Below are 25,346 nucleotides of genomic sequence, written 5' to 3' on the forward strand. Positions count from 1 at the left end.
TGAGTGCAGTTTCCACTCTGTCTCCCTTATGAGAAAGCAAATTTTTAGGGGACTTGTAAAAAAAAATGTCAGGCAATTACCTCTGTGAAAGTCAACTATAGGAAATAAACATGAATGTCACTCAAATCATTTGTCAGACCACAGAGTAGATTATGAAATTTGGAATAGATTCCAAATATATTCTTTAGATAAAAATGCAGATCAAAACTAGAGTTCTGAACTAATGTAAACTTGATTATGTTAAGTGAGTCACAGTAGTCTAAGATAGAACTCACGTGGGAGTGGTTCTCATATAACAGATGGGAAGGATGAAAAATTTAGTAACATGAGCCTAAGTTAAGAAGTCATCAGAAGGCCCCCAAAAGTATATTAGTTGTCATTTAAGTATAGTTACATTGATTAAATAGCCAAGAAGATTGTGGCTCATCTTTTTGATTCTGAAAGTGTGAAGAGAGAAAAATTCCCTCTAACTCTTATTTACTTGGTGCCACGATTGCTTCTTTTTCCCATCTATAAATGATAATAAACCTAGTGATTCAGTAATATTTCCAAAGATAATGGTATTAAGTGAAAATGTGTGAAGTATTTTCCCAAATAAATTTTCCCAAATTTATTCATCTTTGTAAAAGAATCTCATTTGGGGTAAAAAAACTGAACAGGAATTCTATAAATAATTATAGAATAATTGAAAGAATGAATGTAATGAGGCGAATTATTTTTAATTTTGAAGGTATCGAATTCAGTACAGCAAAACTGAAATGTGTATTAGTTCAATGCATACATATTTACATGGATTTAAAATGTGGTTTACAAATATCAGCTAATGACCCCTGGTGAAAACTTTGACTTTAACCAGAAGTTTTGATAAGTTAATAAACTCACCTAATACTAACCTCTTGGTGCCCCTGAAAAGTTAGTGTTATGGAATGGAATCAGCGGAATTTGCCGAGATTCGAAGTATTCATTCTAGGAACTTCTGGTAGCTGCGAAGACTCCTTGTTGGGCAAATGGTCTCCGAGCCCCTCAGTAATGGTCATACCCAGCTTTCAAAGGGATAACAGTGAGAAGAGGAAAACTCCAGAACACGAATTTTTCTAACCGAATTTAATGATAAGCTAAATGAAAATGGGTTCAATGACGTAGACTGGTTTAGCAAAGTAGAACAAAGAAGAAAGAAAATGTCAAAATCTCCTACAGGTGAGCAGGCTTTCTTCCAACCACGTGGTGTCATGGTTTAAACCAACAAACCGTGCACACAAGCAGCTCTTCCAACTGTTCCATCCCTGTGATTGGTGGGGGATTACACCTTCTCAGGGAACACATTATTTGTAAACAAAATAAAACGGGGAATTTGATTCTATTTCTTCTTATATCAAAATATGGAACAGCTTCGTACGTAGGCGGCTCGTTGGTCTAGGGGTATGATTCTCGCTTCGGGTGCGAGAGGTCCCGGGTTCAAATCCCGGACGAGCCCGCTTCCTTTTCAACCAACTGGGTTTAGAGAATTAAGGGGAGGAAAAAAAGAAGTATTTTCCCAAATATTCTTGCCCAAAAGACTGGGCTTTCACCCCATGCACAAAGGCAGTGTCCCCGGAGGAGCGGGGCACGCAGGCCGGGATCGCCCTGAGGGCGACGCACCTGGAGCGCGGACCCGCGCCAGCTCTCCGGCGCATCCCTCCCGGCCGCAGGGAGGAAGGCCGGGGGCGTGGCCGGCGGGCGCGCACGCGCGTGCGCACACCTGCGGCGGGGGGAGGAAGGCCGGGGGCGTGGCGGCGGGCGCGCACGCGCGTGCGCACACCTGCGGCGGGGAGGAGCCGGGGTCGGCGCCCGCGCGGATCTTCCCTCCGGTCGCCCGGTCCGGAAGTGGAGTTTCCGCTCCTACGGCGCCCTGCGCGGAGCGTCCTCGGCCTCGCAGCGCCTGCCGCGCCCGCCACCTGCCCGCTCGCGCTGCGCTCCGCCGCTGCGAGCAGACCCCGCCTCTGTCTCCTCCTGCACCGCCCGGGTTGGAGCTCGTTCGTCTGCTCCGGCGGCGGGTGCTGGGGCCGCAGGGCTGGGCAAGCAGTAAAAGAGCTTTCGTTTCCACGGAGTTCAGTATCACGAATAACTAAATATTCACCATTTTCACGCGTCCTAGGAAGGAAGGACAGGCTTCCCGTAACAGCGTGGAGAGCCAGGGCATACTGCTGGCCAGGGTTTGAACACCCGAGAGAGAAACCCGGAGCAATCCCTACCCCGTGCCCGAAAACTCACCGGTACTTGCTCCTCCGCCCCAGGAAGTGCTCTCACTTAGGAATTGTTGAAAACGCTCAGGTAAATTAATGAACACACATTTAAAAGAGAGAGAAAAAAAAAAAAGATGGAGAGGAAGGTATTAATCCAGTTACTCTGCCCATGCCAGCTAATTATTTCCTTAGAGTAACTGTGTTTTGTGGCCAGCACGGACGGTGAACACACACACACACACACACACACACACATCACTACAGTTTCTTTCAAGGCTCAGCTGGCCCAGCTCATCTTAGTATTCTGCAAGTGTGTGGTCTTTTTTACCTTTCCTTGTTTGGGTCCATTTTGGAGACCTAATTAGCACTGAAGATGCAGGTCCTTCTTCAGAAGTGGTGTGTAATATATTGTCTCTTTTTATACATGAAATATGAATTTATAATTTATTTGTAATATAATTTTGTAACTTAAAGCAGATGGTGTCATTCATTAAGTTTGAAATTCAAAAGGAACTTCCTTCAACCTTTGTCCTTCAAGAATTTTCTTGGGATGCAGGAAGTCAGTTTTATGCCATCTCAGCCAGAGATTGAATAATCCTCCTTCGAGACATTTTATTATCCCCAGAAGGATGAGCTCAAGATACTGTCTGATAAAAAATGGCGCAGGCAGATCACTTTACAGTGGGGTCCACGGTCAATGAACTGGACTCATAATCTCAGTTTCCAGTTATTTTTAGGGCTTAATTATAACTATAGCCAGCAACCAAAGATCACTAGACATCTAAAGTAAGTGTCTAATATGAAAGCGATAAAAGTGAACTAGAAAAAATAGAGGAAAATATTATGCAGAGAGAAGAAAACTTCTCAGGAAAGTTATTACAGAGAGAAAGAATGCTGTACAAAACAGTAGCTCAATTACAAAAGCCTCTTAAAACTGAAATTGTGAGAGTAGAAATGAAAATGGAGCAGCTGGAATAAATGTGAAGGACATCTTCCAGAATACTGAGTAAAAAATATAAAGGGAAACCCCAGCCGTCATGCTGCCTTGTACATACCCAAGTGAGTTGAAACTTATGACTACAAAAACCTGCATACAAATGCTTATAGCAGCTTTATTCATAATTGTGACAACTTGGAAGCAACCAAAATGTCCTTCAATAAATTAATGGATGGGGTGGGTGCCTGGGTGGCTCAATTGGTTAAGCATCCAACTATTGGTTTTGGCTCAGATCATGATCTCAGGGTCCTGGGATTGAGCCCTGAGTCAGGCTCTGCGCTCAGTGTGAAGTCTGCTTAAGAATCTCTCTCCGTCTCCCTACACCCCTCCCCCTGTTTTTTTTTTTTTTTTTAAAGATTTTATTTATTTGACACAGAGAGAGAGACAGCTAGAGAGGGAATACAAGCAGGGGGAGCAGGAGAGGGAGAAGCAGGCTCCTGGCTGAGCAGGGGGCCCGATGCGGGGCTCGATCCCAGGACCCCGGGATCGTGACCTGAGCCGAAGGCAGACGCTTAACCGCTGAGCCACCCAGGTGCCCCACCCCTCCCCCTGTTTGTGCACTCTCTCTCTCTCTAAAATAAATAAATAAAACATTAAAAAAATAAGTGAATGGATAAACAAACTAGTACATCATATGATGGAATATTATTTAGTAAGAAAAAGAAATGAGCTATCAAGCCACAAAAAGACATGAAAGAACCTTAAAAGCGTATTGTTAAGTGAAAGAAGCTACTCTGAAAAGGGTAGAGAGGGATATAGGAATAAAGAGGTGGGGCGCAGGGCAGTGAAATTATTCTGTATGATACAGTAATGATGGGCACATGTCATTATACATTTGTCAAAACCCACAGAATGGGCAACACAAAGCGTGAGCCTTAATGTAAATTATGGATTTCAGTTACATTGGTTCACCAGTTGTAACAAATGTACCACAATAATATAGCATGTAAATAATAGGAGAAGCTATAGGAGAGGGGAGAGAGTATGTGGGAACTCTGTACTTTCCTATCAATTTTTCTGTAAACGTAGAACTGCCTTAAAAAAAAGTAAGTCTATGAAAAAAAATAAGAGTGCAAATAGTAAGAAAAAAAGTGGGGGCAGGGAAGAAAGAAAGAAAAAAGTAGAGGAAATATCCTAGGGGTTTAAAATCTGAGGTAAAAGAAATTCCAGGGAGGGACGCCTGGGTGGCTCAGTCAGTTAAGCGTCTGCCTTCAGCTCAGGTCATGATCCCAGGGTCCTGGGATTGAGTCCCGCATCTGCCTCTGTCTCTCTCTCTCTCTGTCTCTCATGAATAAATAAATAAATAAATCTTAAAAAAAAAAAAAGAAATTCCAGGGAAAAAAGAAAGAAAATAGAGAATACATAAGTGAGAAAATCAACAACAAAGAAGTCAAGCTAATTTTCCAAACTGAAATATATGATTTTCCAAATTTAATGAAGTAATAGAGCTCTCAGAACAATGAATGAAAATAGAAACACATGATGGCATACTTTTCAGACATTTGAAAATCTCTGTCTGGGGACAGAGAAATTATCCTGAAAGAGAGAAAAGCTAATTACAAATGAAGTATCAGTAATTAGAATGACCTCTTAATTCTCAAAAAGCAATACTGGAAGCTAGAAGACAGTAGAGAAGTTTCAAAATCCTGAAAGAAAATACTCCCCAACCTAGCATTCCATACCCAACCAACATTCAATCAAATGTTAGAGGAACATAAAAGATATTCTCCAATGCCCAAACAATCAAAAATCTTACTTCCAATGAACTCTTTTTCAGGAAGCTACTCTACAATGTGCCCCACCAAAAGGAGAAGGCAAATTAAGATAGAAAAAGACTTAGGATGTGGAATATCTACCCCTAAGGCAGGGGAAGAAAGTGTACAGGATCACGGTGAAGACCTCATGATGAAAACTGTATAGCAACTATAGAAATCATCAATTTCTTTCCTTTCTGGGGGGCAAAACTTATATGGCTGTTTGTGGTAACTTGGGAAAAAAACAATTCTAATGTTCATGAAAGAGAGGTGACTCCTTTTTGTGTAATGGATAATCAAAAGAAAATACTAAACTTTAAAAAATCAGTAAGTAGAAATAAAAGCATGTGTATTAGTTAGAACATAATTTTGTCTTTGTAACAAAGACCCCAGTCTACTGTAGCTTAAAGGAAGCAGATGTTACTCACCTCTCACATAACTGTCTGAAGGAATAGTCAATTCCAAGGGGATGCTTTGGCTCCATGGTGTTGGTTCCAGTATTCTACCTCCCGGCTCCTTCATTCCTATGGTGTTTCTCTTCCCAGCAAGCAGACACAGTAGGAAGAGAGAAGTGGATGGTATTTCTTTTCTCTTCTGGACATTACCTGCAAGTCTCACGAACGGTTACTCTCCAATGCCCTAGTTTAGAAACTGGCCGCATGGCCATGCTTGGCCATCAAGGAAAGCTGTGCATTGTAGTCTTCTAACAGGTGTCTATGAGCCCTACTAAATGTCCATTCCTTGGAAGGAAGGAGCAAATATTGGTGGACAACTAGCCATTTCTGCCATAGCACGAGATTTGAAGATAGGCTGCTGGTAAAAACAAAAACAACACAAACAAAAAGGCAAATGGGCTGAAAATCTTTGCCTCTCTCAAGAGGGAATAAGATAAGAGGAAGAAGACCACTTTTTCATGGACACATATTTTTGAAGTACTTAAAATTTTAAAACGTGTGGTTAACTTTGATAAAAAAAATGTTAATTAAAAAAAAAATAAGCTTTAAGCTGAGAACCAAGGTATGGATTAAAAAAAAATCTATCCAGGTTCAAATAAGGAAGGGCAAGAGCTCTCCATGAGGGAAAAGGTCTTGTTGGAAAGAGGGGGAAATAGATCCTTCTTGATACAAAATCAGGAACTGGGCGCGCCTGGGTGGCTCAGTTGCTTAAGTGGCTGCCTTCAGCCCCATGCTCAATGCGGAGTCTGCTTCTCCCTCTTCCTCGGACCCTAGTCCCTTCTTGTGCTCTCTCTGTCCCAAATAAATGTTTATCATCTTTTTTTAAAAAAATCAGGAATTGGACGAGTGTGGAAAACAAGCAGAGGGAAGAAGGTGAAGCTGAGCGTGAAGATCTAAGCAGGTCAATGCGGCAAACACTCCAAGGGTTTTTTCAAATAAGAAGAGACAATGGTTCTTTGATCCATTCCTGCAGGATTTCGCCCATGTTCCCTGTTGTTCATCCTATGATTGATTTGCTTGGGCTTCAGGAAAAAAAATCTTCAGGGCCACCTTCCTTCTCAGATTTATGGATGCTTCCTGATCAGTCACTCACATGCTTCAGCGCTTCAGCCACAGTGATTTCTCCACACTTGTCTAGATCCTGCGAGCCTCCCTGCCTTTGCTCAGGCCCCCTCCTCAGCGTGGGACACCCCCTCTCCTGGCCACCTCTAGAACACTTCCTCTGCAAGACTCACCTTTAATACGACCTTCTTTCCCCGGGCATAAATGGTTCATTCTGATTAGTCAGAATTCAGCCCTACCCATGTTCATTTATGTGCATTTTATTCATTCCGTGAAACAAATCAAAAATCTAAAAAAAGCTGTTGAAATAGCTTTTTTTCAGCCTCTCTCCAAATAATTTTCTCGCTGGCAGTGAGTCCTTTAACATTTTTAGCACCACATCCCTTGGAAAATCGAATGAAAGTTGGGCAACCTGCCCCAAGAAAATCACCCAAGAGGCTCAGAGGTATGGGGGGGGGACTCCCGGATCGTCGGAGGCGGAGGGGCGGGGAAGAGCCCCACGAGCGAAGGGCCCCTCCCTGCGCAGTGTCACCCCGCCGCGTCCAGGCGGTAAGGACACGGAGTAGGAACGGGGCGCGGCCCCACGCGGCCCCGCCGTCTAACCGCCCACACTGTCTCGGTTCCCACGAACCCCCAGTCCCGACTCGCCAGGGCCCCCGACGTCGGCTCCGGGGGCACCGGCCGTGGCAGCCCCTGCCCGCGGCGGGCTCAGGTGGGCTCAGGTGGGCGCCCCCGGCGCGCAGGTGCTCACCGCCCACAGGTTCCCACGCCGCCGGGCCACGCCCACCGCCTGCGCGCATGCGCCCCCGGGGGCCCGGCCGCCCGCGCGAGGCAGCCCCGACCCCCCGGCAAGGTGCTGCGGTCGCCGCCGGACCCCTGTCCTGGGTCCTGGGAGAGCGGACCCCGCCTTTTCCCATCGCGAGGCTCCCAGGCCAGTCCTTGGTCCACTCGTGTAGAAGCCGGCCACCCCCATGTCCCGCGGACGTCCCCGAGCCTCTCCTGGTCCTTCCATCCAAGGCGCCGGAGCTCCCGGGTAAGCTCTGGAAGAAGGCGCTGGGGAGCCGTGACGAGGTGGCCGAGTGGTTAAGGCGATGGACTGCTAATCCATTGTGCTCTGCACGCGTGGGTTCGAATCCCACCCTCGTCGGTCAGGCATTTTAGTAAGGAAGAGAGGAAAGGAAATCCTTCCAATTTAAGCCCGTTTGCCAAAAAAGGTTGACTTCGCGGCTCCCTCCCTTCCCTGCTTTCGGACTCGCGCTGCGGCAAACCGGGTTCTCCCCTTCGTGGTTGGTCGGGCGCTGCTTGTCTGTGGGACGAATCGGGAGCCTTCTGCTGCGCATCTTTTCTGGTTCCTGCGAAAGGAGGGGGTGGAGCGGGGGAAGGAGGAGAGAAAGTGAAAGACAGGTGAGGTTGAAAAATCTCGAAATCACAGAGACTGCCCTTTATTAACACGCGGAGGCTTTATTTTTCTACCTCTGATGTGTAGATCTGCAATTCACCTGCAACTAATATTTATTGATAGTGGGAGGAAAAATCAATCGGAATATCTATTTATTGATCTATCATTGATCTGTAGATAAATATATTCATTGTGGTATTCAAATAATCAAACACCATTGTCGGAAGGACTTATCTTTTCCCCCTTTGCTCTACAAAATCACCTTTGCCATTTACATCAAATGTCCATGTATGTGTGGTGCTTTTCAGGTTCCTCCTCACTGCCTACTGTACAATACACGACTGTCTTATTTACTGTAACTTTGTGATAAGTCTTGACCTCTTGTTCCTATTCAAGATTGGCCTGTTCTTAATTGCCTTTTTGTATTTCCATATACATTTCAGAATCATTTTGTAAATTTCTGCCCCCCAAAAAGGGAAGGCAGATGTAATTTTGGATTATATTGTTTGAATCTGTAGATCAATTTGAATATAATAGACATCTTTAGTTATGGAATCTGACAATGCATATTATACCCTTCAATTATTTATGTCTTCTGTATCTGAATAGTGTCTTATATGATTTTTCTACGTGGAAATATAGCCCATATTTTACTAGATATATTTTAGATATTTGTATCTAAATATCTAAATTATGCTATTAAATATGGTATATATAAACATGCTATTACATATGCTATTATGTTTGAAATTGTATTGTTTATTAATTCATTTAAATCCAATTTATTTTTAGGGCGCCTGGGTGGCTCAGTCGTTAAGCGTCTGCCTTTGGCTCAGATCATGATCTCAGGGTCCTGGGATCGAGCCCCACATCGGGCTCCCTGCTCCGCGGGGAGCCTGCTTCTCCCTCTCCCCTCCCCCTGCTTGTGTCTCTCTCTGTCAAATAAATAAATAAAATCTTTAAAAAAAAAATAAATAAATCCAATTTATTTTTATATACCAGTTGTAGAAAGGCTGATATTAGTTCATCGTGTGGATGCGATTTGAGGAGAAGCAGGCCCGCTATCAGAACTGTTATATTGGGAAGAGCTGACCCCACATCAGGCGATGAGGATACGCATGTGTAGAGGCCATCAGAGCGCAGGGAGAGCTCAGTCTGCAATGAGTATGCTCTCCCATACTAACAGTACCGAGAGGGGCCTAACCCAAACACTCCACCACCAAACCAGTGCACACAATTCTAGAGAAAGAAATAGTGGGGTGGGGGAAGTTGAAACTGAAATGGGACATTTGTATTTGAGAGAAAAAATATTCTACTGAAAGGCACTCTTAATAAGTTCACTCTTGTGAACATTCTGGACAGGAGTCAACCCTTAGTTAATTTCTGGCACCATGAAGTGGGTGAGTGCTGAGGAGGGAAGATTATTGCTATTTACAATGAAGGAAGATTATTGCTATTTACAATGAAGGATCCACCTTTACTTTACAGATGTAAGCTTTACTTTGAATACATCTGTTGACACCATTATAGAGGAGTCTCTCCACTCAATCATCCGCTCACTAGGTAAAGTTTCCTGTGATGCATGCACTTTACTGCAATTATAAGATTGATTAGGAAATATTAATGAGTTCACTGAATATTGACAATATAAAAGTATATGACATGAACCTTCTCTTTTAATTAGTGGACTTCCATTGCTCCTTGATAGGAACACATAGCATCCTGCTCAGTGAGATGCTCATTCCCCAAAGCTCATTGCAAACTTCTTGGATCTTCAGCAGAACAAAACAAACCTAAGGAGTTGCCGGCCTCTGGCCCTTCTGTCTGTTTTTTTTTTTTAATCTAGGGCTGAGGCTTCTTCAGCCCCACCAACATTGCTCTTTCATGAATGAAGGGTCTGTAGCAGTGGTTCTCACTCACGGGTTATTTTTCCCCATTGGGGGACATTCAACAATGTCTAAAGACATTTTTGGTTGTTACAGCTAGAGAGGAACCATCTAGTGGGTAAAGGCCAGGGATGCTGCCAATGGGACTGTCTCCAACATCAAATAATTTTCTGGCACGAAATGTTGTTAGTATCAAAGTTGAGAAATCCTGACATGTTGTGATAGATACTAATATAATGCACACACATATGTATAATAATATAATATTATATGCATGCATATATATATATAAAATAGAGAAAAATACATCAAATGGCCACAAGTTGACTGTCTTTTCGATCAACACCCAACTCCTTATGTCAGCATTCGAGACCCTCCACGCTCTTAATACTCCTCAGAGTGAAGCTTTGATCTCTCTCACCCGTGTCCTATGAATTCCTACCTAACCCATTTCTTAGGATGTTTGTGCAATCTGGACTGCTCCTCTTGCTTTGACTGATTTATATCTTTTCAAAGACTATTTCCAGATTTACCTTCTGTAGAATGGCTATAGAGAAAAGGGATGGATTGTTTGCTTCTCAACTTTGAGTTTGGTTCTGCATTCTGTAACACGTGTGGTGCTTTGTCATGGACCCAGCTGATTAGACACCTGCCCAAGTGCACCTGCCTTGGGGTGATATTTCTTCAACAAGCCCATTCCCCACTCACTTGGGTACAGTTAATCTGCTTCTATCAAATGTATACAGAAATGTGTAGAACCCTTCCTAGCATATTAGACCACTGAAGAATCACAGTAATCTGTTCTCAATGTGCTATCTTCTGATAAGATGAGAACTTCTCAAGAGATTTCTTTCTTCAAGCAGAAAATATACCAATTAAGATTAGTTGTATGCTTACACCCTGCAGTGTGCTCTTGTTCTTCTGCCGTTCTTAGCTACAAAGATCTAATGCCAACCACCCTGGGAGGCCTTTTCTGGTCTCCAAGATTAAGATGCCTCGTGGTAAGTTCTCAGAGCCCCTTGTAATTCTTTATGCACATATAAAAATTACAGTTAAATGTTCCCAGCCATTTGTTTAATATCTGTCTCCCATAATATCTGTCTCCTTTTCTCTGTAAGGGCCTGGGCTGTGTCCCACTCTGTAGTGTGTCCGTGGTATCGAGACTGGTACGTAATGGACTTCTAAAGAAATATTAAATGAAAAATTTACTTCCAGAATAGAATTTTTGTGTACTGAGTCTGGGTACATATGTACATGGGTCTAGGTCTGAGGTCTTGTCAAGTTCAGAGAGCAGAAATGGTCCTTGTCTATAGTCCTTGAAGAGCAAAACCCAGAAATTCAGGAGCTAGCGCCCCTTGTGGGGTTTGTGAGGCTCACATGATGGCAAATCTAGAGCCAGGGTTCATGACTTCCAAACACACTGATTCTGAAAAGCCACACGTTCATAAAAGGACAAAACACGGACACTGCTATGCAGTGACAGCAAGGTGCACATCAGACATTCATCTAATCAGGTCCTCCTCAGAGGTTGTCACTGAAAAGATGATCGAGACGCACAATGACGGGGACATACAGCAACAGACAGGCACAAAACAGCAAATCTCATCCATTGCTGTATTAATTTCCTGCACCATTACTAAGTCCTCTCTGTACGTGGTTCTGGGCAGGGCCATCGTGGGCACAGGGCAGTGACCCAGCACAACCCTAAGGAAGTCCATTCTGGTAGGTGATGCAGACCGCGACCGCACGGACCGTAACACAGGAAACAAACTCTCGCTGTTGAGACACAACTTAAACCACACACAATACTACTGAAAAACACACAGACCTGGACTGGTACAGAGTAGTACAGGGACACACAGTGTGAGAAACAGACGTGTGAGCAGACACGGTCACACCCACACGCATTAAATAAGACGTGGAGGGCTAAGATGTGCACTTCCTAATCAAATGTGGGTCACATTCTCGTTAAAAAAATATCTGATACAATTATGATCTCCACTTAAAATTTAATAAATCCAAGGCACAAAGAACTTAAACTTTCTCAAGGTCACTAGCTGATAAATTGGCTTGGGGGTTTAGAATTTTTACCTGTCCGGTCTGAAATCTAGTGTCTACCTTATCCACTGTTCTAAACTGTCCCTTTCCCTGAGGCTGGTTCCTCCTCCTCCTTCAGGGATCAGGTCTAAGAGGCCTTCCAAGACCCCGTATTTAAAAATCCAACATTGCCTTGCTTTGTTGAATCCAAGAACTGGTGAGTATTTGAAATTACTCTGTATCCTTTACTAGTGTGTATAGCTGGAGTCTTAATGGGCTGTGAATTTCTTGCCTTATTTTGATTGGCTTTTTAATGGAAAATCCAATCAAAGGAGATAGTAGTTGAGATGGGTGTGGCAAGATGTGAGTAAAAGGTGTGATCTCACTTGCCCCAATAAAATGGCAGCATGGAACTAGAGCCCTTTACATGTAGCTCGCAGTCTTCAGAGTTGGATGCCAGAAGAGAGCTTCTCAGTGTAAGAAGTGAGTTTTAATTCTTGCATTCTTTCTATACCTTATTAGAAATCACTTCAGTGAGGAATATGATGAGGAATATGTGTTTACCGTTGGCGGCATTTGTTTTAAAAAAATAAACACAGTAAGTAGATGGTCTGGAAGGTATAGAAATTGTCTTACACCATTCCTTCGGTAATCGAATTCTTCTACCCCTTCAACCCTGAGCATATTTTAGAGAAAACATTAATAAAGCACTCTAGGGGATTCTCCTTAAAAATATAAATGGCTCTGCCACATTGTAGAACCATTTAAAGTTATGTTGAGTGTTATTTGTTGACATGGGCTAAAACGGAAAGTCACAGAAATATGGGCTATATTTCATGGAGCTCAAAATCTTATGAGGCAGTGAGATAGTGAGCAAAGAGGATATGAAGAATGCATAATTGCCTGTAGAGATAAGTATTACTTAATTCAATAAAAAAAATTGGCTCCTTTCCAAAGCATTTTTTTTAATGGAATATATATCCTGCCTTTGCTCAATGTTGTCAATCATACTTCGCTTGCAACTTCCAGTTAGCTTTTTTTTTAACTCCTAAATTTTGGTTTAAGCACTGAACTCCCATCCTGCTACAAAATGGGCATTAAGCCATCTGCAAAGGAATGAAAGAATCCCAAATAGTAATGGGACACTCAGTCTTTCTTGATGGTGTCACCCTCATGGCTGTGTGTATCTCCGCAATATAATGATAAGACATATTAGGTCTTCATCCACAGTTCCTGTAAATGCTTTCAGAGCCATAAAGGTGTAATGGGTGTCTTGTTATTAATAAAGGTGACTTTTGGACCCCACCCTAGGGCAGGGCTGGTTGCCAGGAGGACCAACCATGTGATTAGAGGGTTGGAAATTTGAGTCCTGCCCCCAGACTTCTGGGGATTAGAGTGCGGCTGGAAGTTGAATCAGCCAGTGGCCAGTGACTTAGTCAATCATGACTGTGCAATGAAACCTCCATGAAAATCCAAAAGGACTGGGTTTAAAGAGCTTCTAGGTTGGTGAACATATGGAGACACAGGGTGTTTGGTGTGACATGGATGCTCCTTGCCCTTTCTCCACACCTTGCCCTATGTATCTCTTCATCTGGCTGTTGATTCATATCCTTTATCACTTCCTTTAATAAACTGGTAGTGTTGTTTCCCTGAGTTCTGTGAGCCATTCTAGCAAATTAAGAGAGGAGGAGGTCCTGGGAAACTCCAATCTGTAGCCAGTCAATCAGAAGCACAGGTAACAGCTTGGGACTTCCAACGGGCATCTTAGAGGGGCAGTCTTATCGGACTAACCCCGTGGGGTCTGATGCTGTTCCCCATATACAGTATCAGAATTGAATGGACCCTGCTGGTGTCCAAGAATTGCTTGGTGTTGGTTGGAGGGAGGAGCCACCCCCTTTGGAACTGGATCCAAGAACCTTAAGAGTTGGAATCAGTGGAGTCTCCTTCCCCATCATCCGTGGCTAAGCTCCAGAAAGCACTGACCTGTCTCTGTTTCGGGGACTCTGAGGAGCCCCACTGTGACATGTGAACACAGTGTCTGCTCCCGGAGCCCTGCCTCCTTGATGATGGTGTTCGTGTGTGTGTATAAGCGTTTTTACTAGATACCAGTTAACAGTTTCCCACAGAGGCCTTTGCGAATTTGGGCAATTACAGCAATGCTGCTGCGTAAACGCGTCAGTCGTTCCGAGGCCGTGAGCTTGCAGTTATTCGAGCTGCTGAATTAGAGATCAGACATGTGTTCAGTTTTCGTACACACTGATGAACAGGGTTTCAGTGTGGATGTTGCCATTTTCCCACATCCTCGGTACGGAGAGTCCCCTCCGCTTGACATGCTCGCTGTCACATGATGTCACCCATGTCGCTGTGGGTGGTGTGCTCCCCGTGGTTAGCGTGGCTCGTGGGGTTGGTGTGTAGGGTCATCAGACTGTGATTTTTACTTGAATACACTAATGAGTTTGGGCCCCTTGTCCATTTAGAAATTCTCTTTTATAAAGTGCCTTTTCAAGTCTTGACAATTTTTTTTTTCCTAATGGGCTTCTTTATCTTTATTTGGTTAGGGAGTGTTTTGCTTGTTTTTTTATTTTTTGGCAAATGAGCTCTTTGCCATTTTGTGTTTTTCATTTTCCACTGTCAGTGGTTTCATTTTTTTTTAACATAATTTTAATATATGCCGATTTTCCATCTTCTGCTTCATGGTGATGGCATTCTCTCCCCTAGAAAAGTCCTTCCCTCCATGAAGTCCTCTAGTTTTCACTGGGGTTATCTTATGTGAGGTTCCCTGTTTTTCATTTCCCATTCCAGATACACTGCATTTTGAACTGAAATTTTTAAGGTGACATAGAGGGGTCATTTTCAGATTTGTTCTCTATTCTTGTCCAATTAGCCCAGCAGTCTTTACTGAAAAGGCGGTCCTTCCCCCACTTTCTGCAGCGCCTACTCTATCTTTCATTCGGGTTCTATATACATTTCTGCCTTTTTGAAATTTTGCTTTTCATTGATTTATTGTCTGTGGAACAGTCCCAGGTGGCTCTAAATAGGATGGCTTCCTATCACAGATGATACTTTTAGTGCAATGCCTTCGGGTTTTTGCATTTTGTGTTGATCTTGAGGTTTCTGGACCCTGTTCATTTCCACATCAATTTACATTATTCTTCTCAATTGCCAAGGAAGGAAAATGCTGGTGTGTTAATAGGCGTACAACTGATTCCACTGATTAAACTGAGGAGAAACAACCTCTTTAAAATATCATCTTTCACTCTGTAACCATAATATATAAAGAAATAAAATTGATTTTTGTACATCATTTTGTATCTAGCAACCTCTCTAAATTTATTAATTCAAATATCTCTCTAGTGTTATGTATGCATTTTATGTGTGTATTACAGCATCATTTGGAAACAAGAACATTCTCAGTCCTTATCACTTACCACAATGGTAAATCCTTCTTTTTCCCAGAAAAACTCAGAAAGGCATTGATTGACATATCCTGTTCACCTGGACTACTTCAAAATCCCTGTTTGACAATCTGCAAACACAGCTTCTGCTTCGCTTGTCTCGGGCATCTGGAGAGGGAGCACCAAGCATGGCTTTTTCACTTGTCCTCAACGTCTTGACATCAGTCGAATTCAAAGGATCTGGACCAGCGTGATCTTGGGGAGGCTGGTGGCTGAGATCCAGGCGAGGATGCTGGTGATGAGCATGGTCCCCTGGATGCTGGACGTGAGTCCCCCATCCCTAACAGGGAGAGGCAACTTCCATTATTTTTGCCCAGGAGGGGAAGGATCATTGTTCTAACTGAAAGGGCCCGGTGAATTTTGAGAGAAGCTGCAGGATAAATATTTGAGGCTGGTGCAATTTATACATTGCCTCTTGAGATGACGTGTGGAACTGTAGCTCACTACATTGCTCTGTGTAAGAGAAAGTCAGTCATCTAAAAGGTGGGGGGAGCTAAGATTATCAGCATCACACCCACGTCAAGTCAACCCCTACCCCCCCCCAGACTGGGAACTTGTAGCTAGAGACGGAGTTTGGAAATGAGAGAGACTAGGGTCCTGGCTACAGTGTTTGAGCCTGTTTGGTGTTTAAGTTCTTAACGTTGGCAGGTTTAATTCCTAGTTTTAGTGTCTGCCTCAGTGAGCCCAGTCAATTTGGCAGAACAACTCGATTTGGCGCCTGTTGTCTTTTTTTTTTTCTTCTTTTAAACAGTGGTAATGTATCATGCTGCAATAGGGCAATAGGAAACCAACACATTTGTCTAGCAGCTGTTCATTCCTTTTCCCTGCTGAGTAGAATTCTATTGCATGAATATACCACATCTTGTAGCCATCTTGTATTGATGGACATTTAGACAATATCCAGATTTTGGCGAATACAAAGAGGACTGCTGTGAGCATTTGTGTATGAGTCTTCGTGTGATGAAGGGGAATGGAATAGACCCTCATGGGATATGCCACTTTGGCATATTGATTATTTTGAACAAAATCACTTGAGAAACAGCTGGTACAAGAAGAACTCTCTGACCCTCATTTTTCCCCCTGAAAGCAGGAAATAAATCTTCCACGTGAAAGGTACCCTCCCTGTCCCAGGAGGGTGGGAGACCTCTTTCTCACCAGAGTTGGGAATTTAGGACCAACAAGGCCGTATAGACAAATCTTGTTACTTCACTAATTTACTACCCCAAGCCCAGCTTGTCTTGTCAATTCTTCAGAAATTTATTGTTTCTTTGTCTCCGAAGTATAGAAGCTGCCTGCTTTGCTCACGTCTCTGAGTCATGTTTTTATGGGGCTCCGGCACCTATGAAACTAAATTTGTTTTTCTCCTGTTAATCTGTTTTATGTCAGTTTAATTGTTAGACCAGCCAGAGAACCAAGGGAAGAAGGGAAAAATCTTTCCATGTCGACAATGATCATATATTTCATTTTCTTTTGAGTAGAAACTCAGAGTGCAATAGCTGAATCATATCGTAGATTACATGATTAACTTTTTTAAGAAGCAGTCAAATTATTTTCCATTTTCCATTGACAGCACAAGTTTACCACAAGAGTTCCAGTTCCCTCATGTCCTTTCCAACACTTTGCATGATTAGTCTTTTTAACTTCAGCTTTTCTAGTAGGTGTGTAGTGGTCTTTGGTTATGGTTTTAATTTGAATTTCCCTAATGGCTAATGATTCTCAACATCTTTTCCTGTAGTTATTTGGCAATCACATACTTTCTTATGGAGTGTCTGTTCGTATCTTGTGCCCATTTATTTAATTGGACCCTTTATTCTCTCAGTGTTGAATGTTGAGCATACCAAAAATACAGTCCTTTATCAAATGAGTGAATTTGCAAAGATTTCTCCCAGTTTGTGGCTTGACTTTTGATTTTCTTGTCTTTTGAAGAGCAAATTTTTTTGTTGAAGAAGCCCAATTTATTTGTTCCCTTTTGGATCGTATCTCTGGTTTCACAGCTAAGAACTCTGCCTAACACGAGGTCACAAAACTTTCTCCTACATTTTCTCCTAGTTTTGTGGTTTTCATTTTACATTTAAGTCTGTGATTTTTTTTTTTTTTTTGAGGTTGTTTTTATAAATTATGGGCTTTTTTTTTTTTTTGGCGCCTGTGGATATTCAGTTTTTCCACTTATTAAAAAGGATATCCTTGGGGCGCCTGGCTGGCCCAGCCGTTAGGTGTCTGCCTTCGGCTCAGGTCATGGTCCCCGGGTCCCAGGGTCCTGGGATCGAGCCCCGCATTGGGCTCCCTGCTCAGCAGGAAGCCTGCTTCTCCCTCTCCCACTCCCCCTGCTTGTGTTCCCTCTCTCGCTGTCTCTCTCTCTGTCAAATAAATAAATAAAATCTTTAAAAAAAATTAAAAAAATAAAAAGGATATCCTTTCTCCACCAATTTGCCTTTGGGCCTCTCTCAAAAATCAGTTGTTCATATATGAGTCAGTTTATTCTTGCGCTCCATTCTGTTCCATTGACCTATTTGCCTGTTTTGTGACACCATGTTGCTTGGCTTTCTGTAATAATTCTTTGAAATCACTAGTTGAGAGCCACCCATCGTTGTTCTTCTTTTTGAGTTGTTTTCGCTATCCTAGATCCTTTTCATTTCCATGTGAATTTTAGAATCATATTGTCAATTTTTACAAAGAAAACTTCTGGGTTTTAATTGGGTTTGTTGAATTTAAAGATCAGTTGGGGGATAACTGACATGTTAACAATCTGAGTCTCCTGACTTCTGAATAACTATATCTTCACATTGAGTTGCCTCTTTAACTTCTCTCGGGAATATTTTGTCTTTTCCAGGGCACAGGCAGTTAACATCTTTTGTCAAATTTATCTCTAAGCATTTCATATTTTTTATCATATTATAGAATAAATTTTTTTTTTTTTTTTTTAAAGATTTTATTTATTTATTTGAGAGAGAGAGAATGAGAGAGAGCACATGAGGGGGGGGAGGGTCAGAGGGAGAAGCAGACTCCCTGCCGAGCAGGGAGCCCGATGCGGGACTCGATCCAGGGACTCCAGGATCATGACCTGAGCCGAAGGCAGTCGCTTAACCAACTGAGCCACCCAGGCGCCCATATTATAGAATAAATTTAAAAATTTCAATTTCTGATTGTTCTCAGTATATAAAAGTACAGTTGTGTTTTGTACATTAACTTTGCATCCTGTCACTTTTCTGACCTCACTCATCGGTACTACTAGCTCTTTGTAAATCCAGTACAAGTGCTTCCTTTTCAATTTGGGTGACTCTTCCTCTCTTCCTCTTCCTCTCCTTCCCTCCTTCCTTTCTCTCTGTCTCTCTCTCAGTTTCTCCTTCTCTCTCTTGTTCTTTTTTTTTGTTTTTTTGCCTGATTTCACTAACTAGAATTTCCAGCACAACATTCAATAGAAGTAGTGAGAGCAGACATAGCTATCTTATTCACAATCTTAGGGAGAAATCAGTGATTCCCTTTTAAGAATGGTGTTAGTTGAGTTTTTTGTAGATGCCTTTTATCAGGGTGAGGAAATCCTGTTCCTAGTTTGCTGAGAGTTTTTATCAGGAATGGATATTGGATTTTGTCAAATGCTTTTCTGCACCTATTGAGATGATCATATGAATTTTCTTTTTTAGTTTGTTAATGCAGTGTTTTACACTGATTGATTTTCTCACGTTAAACCAACCCTACATTTTGGGGATAAACCAGGAATGTTTGATCATGCTGTATTATTTTTTTAAATATATGAATAGATTTTAATGTCTAAAATTTTGTTTAGAATTTTTGCATCTGTGTTTGTGAAGGATATTGGTCAGGAGTTTTCTTTGTTTGTAGTGTATTTGCCTGATGTTAGTACCAAAGTGATGACCCTGTTATAGAATGAGTTAGGATAGGGGTTTACAAACATCTTCTTTAAGATGCCAGATGGTAAGTATTTTAGGCTGTGCAGGCCTTAGAGTCTCTGTCACTGCTCTGCTGTTGTAGCGAGAAAGTAGTCCTAGATAACGCACAAGTGACTGCCATAGCCCTGTTCCAGTAACACTTTATTACCCAAATCAGCTGATGGGCTAGATTTCGCCTACACACCATTCTTTGCCAACCCCTGAGTTAGGAAACATATCTTCTTGGATCTAATACTTATGAAAATTGCAAAGACAATCATAAAAGAAGAACAAGTTTGGGGGACTATTAAATTAATATTAATCCTTATCTTAAGCTATGGTAGTAAGGGTGATTGGTATTGAACTAAAAATATACCCACACGTATATAGTCACCTGATTCGTGACAAACACTGAAGTGTAATGGGCAAAGGGTTGTCTTCTTAATAAATTGTGTTGGGTCAATGATATGTCCGTATGGAAATATCCATATGGAAAAGACTCTTAAAAATCAACAAATAAATGTTAAATAACCCAATAAAAAATACTCAAAGATATGAATAATCTCCTCCACTTAATGACATGCAAGGTACAGGAAGCATATGAAAAGGTATACAACATCATTATTCATAAGGGAAATGAAAATTCAAATTAAAACAATGAAATATCCCTGCACATCTTCTCAGAAGGACAAAAATCAACAAGCCTAACAAGTTATAAAGCAAAGATATGAAGCAATTAAAATCATTTTACATTGCTGAGAGAAGACTGAATTGGTTTCTCTATTTTGGAAAATATTTGTCAGTGTTTATGAAAAGTTTATGACTACCTTATAAACTGTCAATTCTACTCCTAATTATATGCCTGAAATTAATGAATGCATAAGTTCACCAAAAGACATACACAAAAATATTCACAGAGCTTATAATACCCCAAAAAACTAAAAGCAACTGAAAAGTAACCAGGGACATTAAATTTTAAATTGTTAGCATTTCCTGAAATTGTCTTGTAAGCATTCTTAAAGTACAAATTAACACTTTAGCCCTAATAAGATGTTACCATAACCTCCAGGCCATTAGGAGTCAATCAAATATTTTAGCATGCGTATATTATTTTTAATCAAGAAAGAAATTTTAGAATTCAAATCTATAAACTTTAAAGTATTGACTTTGTAACATAATTAATGTAAACATAAATTCAAAGATATTATGGTTTGTTAATCCTCAGCTTAATATTTTACAAAGGATGAACTTTTTAATCAAGCATATAAATAAAAATATTTCAAAATGGTATTTGAATCAAATAATGCTGGAAAGCCCAAACACAATGTTATACTGACCTGCCCTGTTATCAGAATGGAATAGAAGGAAACTGGCAAGGATGATTTTTGAGTTTACAGAAGTAGTTTGGAGGGTCTGGTCCTACTCCTATGTGGAGGAGGCCATTCTGCCTCTTCCTGGGTTGTGTTCATGGGAGTCTGAAGGACTGAGAATGGGAACAAATAGGATCACAGTCCTAGGTTCCTGGAGCCGGGGACTATGGAGTTGAGGAAGGCCCTGAACACATCACTTTTGTTCCTGGCAGCGGGATTATTGGGATTAAGTATAAAAGCACCTTTGGTCTCTTCTATTAGACTATGAGAGCAAGGGTAATGTCTCACTCCTTTTTGCTTCCCAGATGCCTGAAACAGTTCTTGGCAAATAGGCACTTATTCAACAGTTATTATTTATTGCACCATTATACACCATTTTTTAAAAAAAGATTCTATTTTTCTATTTATTTATTGACAGAGAGAGAGAGTACAAGCAGGGGAAAGGGAGAAGCAGACTCCTTGCTGAGCAGGGAACCCAACTCAGGGCTCAGTCCCAGGACTCTGGGATTATGACCGGAGCCAAAGGCAGACGCTTAACTGAGCTTCCCACGCACCCTGCACCATTATACACTATTATATTATTCTCAATTATCCAGGTGCTTGTAGGTCAGGTGTGGAACTGACTAGATAAGGCAAATGAGGCTTAATCCAGGGCCAAGTTTTGTGGGAAGAAATAAGTATCAAGAAGTACTAGACATGCAAAACCAAAATCCTGTGAGGATTTGAATCCAATATCTTTTGCTTACCAGATAAGTAGAATGGATTGCAAAGCAACAATCTATTGTCTTAGAAAGTAATTTATTTGATATGCATCATTTTTTTTTAAAAGATTTTATTTATTTATTTGAGAGAGACAATGAAATAGAGGGAGCATGAGAGGGGATAGGGTCAGAGGGAGAAGCAGACTCCCCGCCGAGCAGGGAGCCTGATGCGGGACTCGATCCCGGGACTCCAGGATCATGACCTGAGCCGAAGGCAGACGCTTAACCAACTGAGCCACCCAGGCGCCCCTGATATGCATCATATGGACAACATTTAAGAGCATGCCAGTACACTTTTGGAATTTTTAATTGAGAAGTCACATTTTGTTTCCAGTAGGAAACATACCAAGGCAAACCTCTTTGTACAAAACATCGCAAAGGCCTGAACAGAGGAGGCTGTCAATTAGGGAAAATGAGAGATACAAATTGTTTTTTTATTTCCTATCTTGACACCTATAAAACGTTGTTCCAAAGGAAAAAACCAGTTCTTTCCACCCAAGACAAATCACCAATTTCTGAAGTCCACATATTAGGTGTTGGAATGTGTACTAGGTTACAATGTGATAGTTACAGCTCTTGAGGAGATGGGAAATGTCCAAAACAGGAGCCATCCTCCCCCCCCCAACACTCCCCCCCCCAAAGAGCAAAAGCACAAAACAAGTTTAAAGAAAGAGCTGGGTGGGGGGAGAGAAAAACGCTTTATCAGATCAAAGGAATCAAGAATGAGTATGGAAGGATAAGGCTGAAGCAAGAACAGAGCAGAGAGGCCACAGACATGGGAATGGGAATTTCTCTCTGAGAAAAGAACGTATTTAGTAACTGAGTATGAAACAGTCGTTTATGGTAGAAATGACTTTTTTTTTAATGAGCTGGGAAATTGTAGATGGTGTTGAGTCATGGTTTGAAATGCAGGTCAAGAAGACAGAAGATCTTCTGAAGAACTTGGGGCGGAGGAGTTACGTGCCTGTTGGGTGGTGGGGGAGGGACAGTAAAGTGTGCCCCAAACTGAGAAGGCGCACTGAGACTGGAAAACTAAAAAGGGGGCTCCATACAGTTTACACAGAGCTTTACTCAGGGTAACTTACTGACAGGGAGAATCTGCTGGGAAATGAGACAGGGCAGCTGCATGGCTATTCTCCAAAAAGTCCAGACAGTAGTCCCCAGATTTTATAGAGCAAGGGGGGGGCCTCGCAGAAGGGCACTGTAGTGAGATCAAAGGGGTCACCTGCACCTGATTGACAGCTAACCTTTAATTAGATCTTGTGACCCCACCTGTGTGTCAAGAAGGGGAAAGACTATGTTATCTCTAATAGATTCACGGGAGGCCACAGCAAGCCCCCCCACCCGCCGCATCCGGCCCTTGGCAGTCATTCCTAAAGTATGTCTATTAATCTCCAAGGGCTGGGAACACGGGCCCCAAAGAGGCCATCCTGCAAACCCGAAGAGGGAGGAGTCAAGAATGGAGTCAGTGTTGTCAGCACTCCTACACGTGGTCAAACTGAGCTTTGAAGTCTCTTTCTTTAGCTGTGGGCCATCAGAAAGGGGCCACCAGGGGTGGAGAAGCCAGAGCACATCCCAACACGGAAGAGCCCCAGATGCTGGGCCACGCGCCTTCTATCAGCCTCTGGAGTCAGAGGTGAGCTCTGTGTGACACGGCATTTCCTCCACAGTACTGTGTACCACAACTGGGTGAAGGAATGAATGAACAGAAAGAGAACTTGCAGGAGCAAAATCTGGAAGATTTGGCAAGCCATTGGAGGTGGGGATCTTTCTGGTGCATGAAGAAACCCACAGCTATGTAAATATGTTCAATGAGCTGGTGAGCACTCGTGGAGAAGGAAGGGGGACGGACATGGACTGGGGTGAAGAAAGCACAGATGTGGGGGTAACACATGTTGCCTGCCAACACTGACTTTGCCAGGTATCAGCCACGTGACTTTAGGAAGATACTCCACACCCTCCCACCCCCGGCCAAGCCTCAGCTCCATCTCTAAAATGAGGATAATAGTATATGTTTGTGAAAATAATAATAAATTGGATTAAATAAAACAAGGTGAGTGACTCCCTTTTTCTGGTTCCCTGACACACAGCCCTGAATGGCGGTAGTGATCGATGATCCCTGCACGGTGGTTTTGGTGGTTTTGGTGGTATTTTGAAGAACGTTTCAGGTCACACAGTTGCCAGTGCAGATTTAAAGGAAGGAGAAGTTGAGGCTGGAGACGGGTTTGGCAGTCATGTGTGCCTTCATTCGTCGGACCAGATGGCCTACTCCATAGTCTGGCTGTGAAAGAGTGATGGAACTTTCAGAAGGCAGGGAGTTGGAGGTAAGTGAAAGAGAAGGAAAAAGACCAGGCAAAGGCACACATTAACCGTGCCCACCCAGAAGGCCACGAGGTCCCTCGGCTGGATGAGCAGGGAAAGGCTGGACAGCAGCGCCCTTGAGCGGTGGTCACCATAGGTGCAGGGTGGGATGGACATCTGGGGGCTCTAGGGGAGAAGTCCTTAGACACCAGGGTTTCTCTTCCAGGAGAAATGGAAATCCAGAAGGCAGCAGTCTCAGAGAAGGGGATTTATAATTTCCCGTTAGCTTCACCCCCTGAAACTGGCAGGCTTCATGTTTTCCCTAATGAAGGAAGGTCCTGAGTCTGAGACTCAGAGAAGGGCAGGATATCTGGAAGTGACACAATGTGTTCATTGCCTTATTTGGTATATAAAAATAATGCATGTGCCAATAATCATTAATGAGAAACATCAGGAACGAGAGGAAATCCGAGTTTTAACAAAACCAAAGGTTTTTGCAAGGGGGAGAAAACGGGGAACTCAACCAGGAGTGCTCGGAGAATGCTGGGAAGGGATGAGTTGTCTTTGATCTTCCGTATCATCCACCAAAGGAAGTAAAGAAAATTCGTTGAGGGTCTCCCATTTGGCAACAGTGGATCCAAGGAATATGACTTCACTCATTTATTCAGAGATGTACCCTGTGCCTGGCACTGTTCTAGAAGCTGGGAAGTACAAGTAGTGACCAAAATAGACTAAAACAGAAAAATACATCTCTCAAGGGACTTACATTCTAGTGGGGAGGGTGTTAGGGTGACGAGAAGCCAAAGAATAGGTAAAACATGCAGCATGTCAGATCTTGGTACACATTATGAAGACGAATAGAGTAGAAAGTAGGAATAGGAAATTAGGGTGGGGTCGCTCAATGATAAAGATGACTATTAACCACGGCCCCACTGACAAGGTGATGCTCGGTGTTAGGATCTGTGTCTCCACTTACAAAGCCCAGAGGTCCCATCCCACAGCTGTCCTGACCTGCTTCGGCCCTCTTAAAGATGAGCATCAGGCTCACTTTTAGGGGTTCCCAGTGTAGGAACAGGTTTGGCCTCGGGTTACCTTCCTTAGGTTACTAAGGTGCACCTGCCGAGAATTTTCAGCCGCTCTAGTTATTAAGGAAAGGGTTCCAAGCTAGGTAATGAGAAAAGCAATGGGTAGAACCGTGAGAAGAACATCACCATTGGCCATTTAAATTAAAGTGTGTGTGTTGGGGGTGGGGAGGAGTCCACGTTTCTGTGTTTGTATGAAGAAGTTCCAGACCGCTACACACAAAACTAGTAAATGTGGCTCCCTGTTACCGATGGGGGAGCTGGGCGGTGAAGGACTATGTCGGGAGCAGGATTGTTTCTTGTGTTTGCTTCTTGTGTTCTTTATGTGTGCCATTATGAAGCCCTCGCACCTGACTGCCTAATAGAAACCACACAACAAAACCAAGTTTTAGCTGCATTGTCCCAAACGGCCAGCAGGTGGCGATAGCGTGCGACGCTCTCCCGCAGGTGGGCTGGAAGGAGGAGCCTGGGCTGGGGGCCCTTCCCTCCGGCCCACCCCTCTTCCGGTTCCCTCGGTTAAGTCGCGGTGATTTCTCCGTGTCTGGATTCCCCTGTGTCACCCTTTGTTGACCAAAAGAGAAATAGATTCGTTAACTGGGCCGACATCTTAAAAAACTTTGGGGGGGGGGGTTGTGCAGGGGAGGCTGGGAGCACAGCCCCAATCTGCGGGGATTACCA

General features: G+C 42.8%; 2 long non-coding RNA genes and 2 other non-coding genes across 4 annotated transcripts in view; 2 read left to right on the plus strand and 2 right to left on the minus strand.

Moving 5' to 3' along the window:
* The first annotated feature begins 1,402 nt into the window (after positions 1-1,402).
* Positions 1,403-1,474, plus strand: TRNAP-CGG. Its single transcript has one exon. It is a non-coding gene; the product is annotated as a tRNA-Pro (tRNA).
* A 374-nt stretch (positions 1,475-1,848) lies between these two features.
* Positions 1,849-6,177, minus strand: LOC116628650. The gene is made up of 3 exons (XR_004298656.1): positions 5,402-6,177; positions 2,251-2,305; positions 1,849-2,130 (listed from the first exon to the last, which is right to left on the minus strand). It is a non-coding gene; the product is annotated as an uncharacterized LOC116628650 (long non-coding RNA).
* A 1,378-nt stretch (positions 6,178-7,555) lies between these two features.
* TRNAS-GCU lies at positions 7,556-7,637 on the plus strand. Its single transcript has one exon. It is a non-coding gene; the product is annotated as a tRNA-Ser (tRNA).
* Positions 7,638-24,042: 16,405 nt separating this feature from the next.
* LOC116628648 overlaps positions 24,043-25,346 on the minus strand; it is a 5,017-nt gene continuing 3,713 nt past the window's right edge. Inside the window, exon 3 of the long non-coding RNA XR_004298655.1 lies at positions 24,043-25,229. This is a non-coding gene — a long non-coding RNA (uncharacterized LOC116628648). The remainder of the gene's footprint in view (positions 25,230-25,346) is intronic.

The sequence above is a fragment of the Phoca vitulina genome, unplaced genomic scaffold, assembly GCF_004348235.1.
Source record: "Phoca vitulina isolate PV1807 unplaced genomic scaffold, GSC_HSeal_1.0 scaffold125, whole genome shotgun sequence".
In the NCBI taxonomy this organism is placed as follows: Eukaryota; Metazoa; Chordata; class Mammalia; order Carnivora; family Phocidae; genus Phoca; species Phoca vitulina.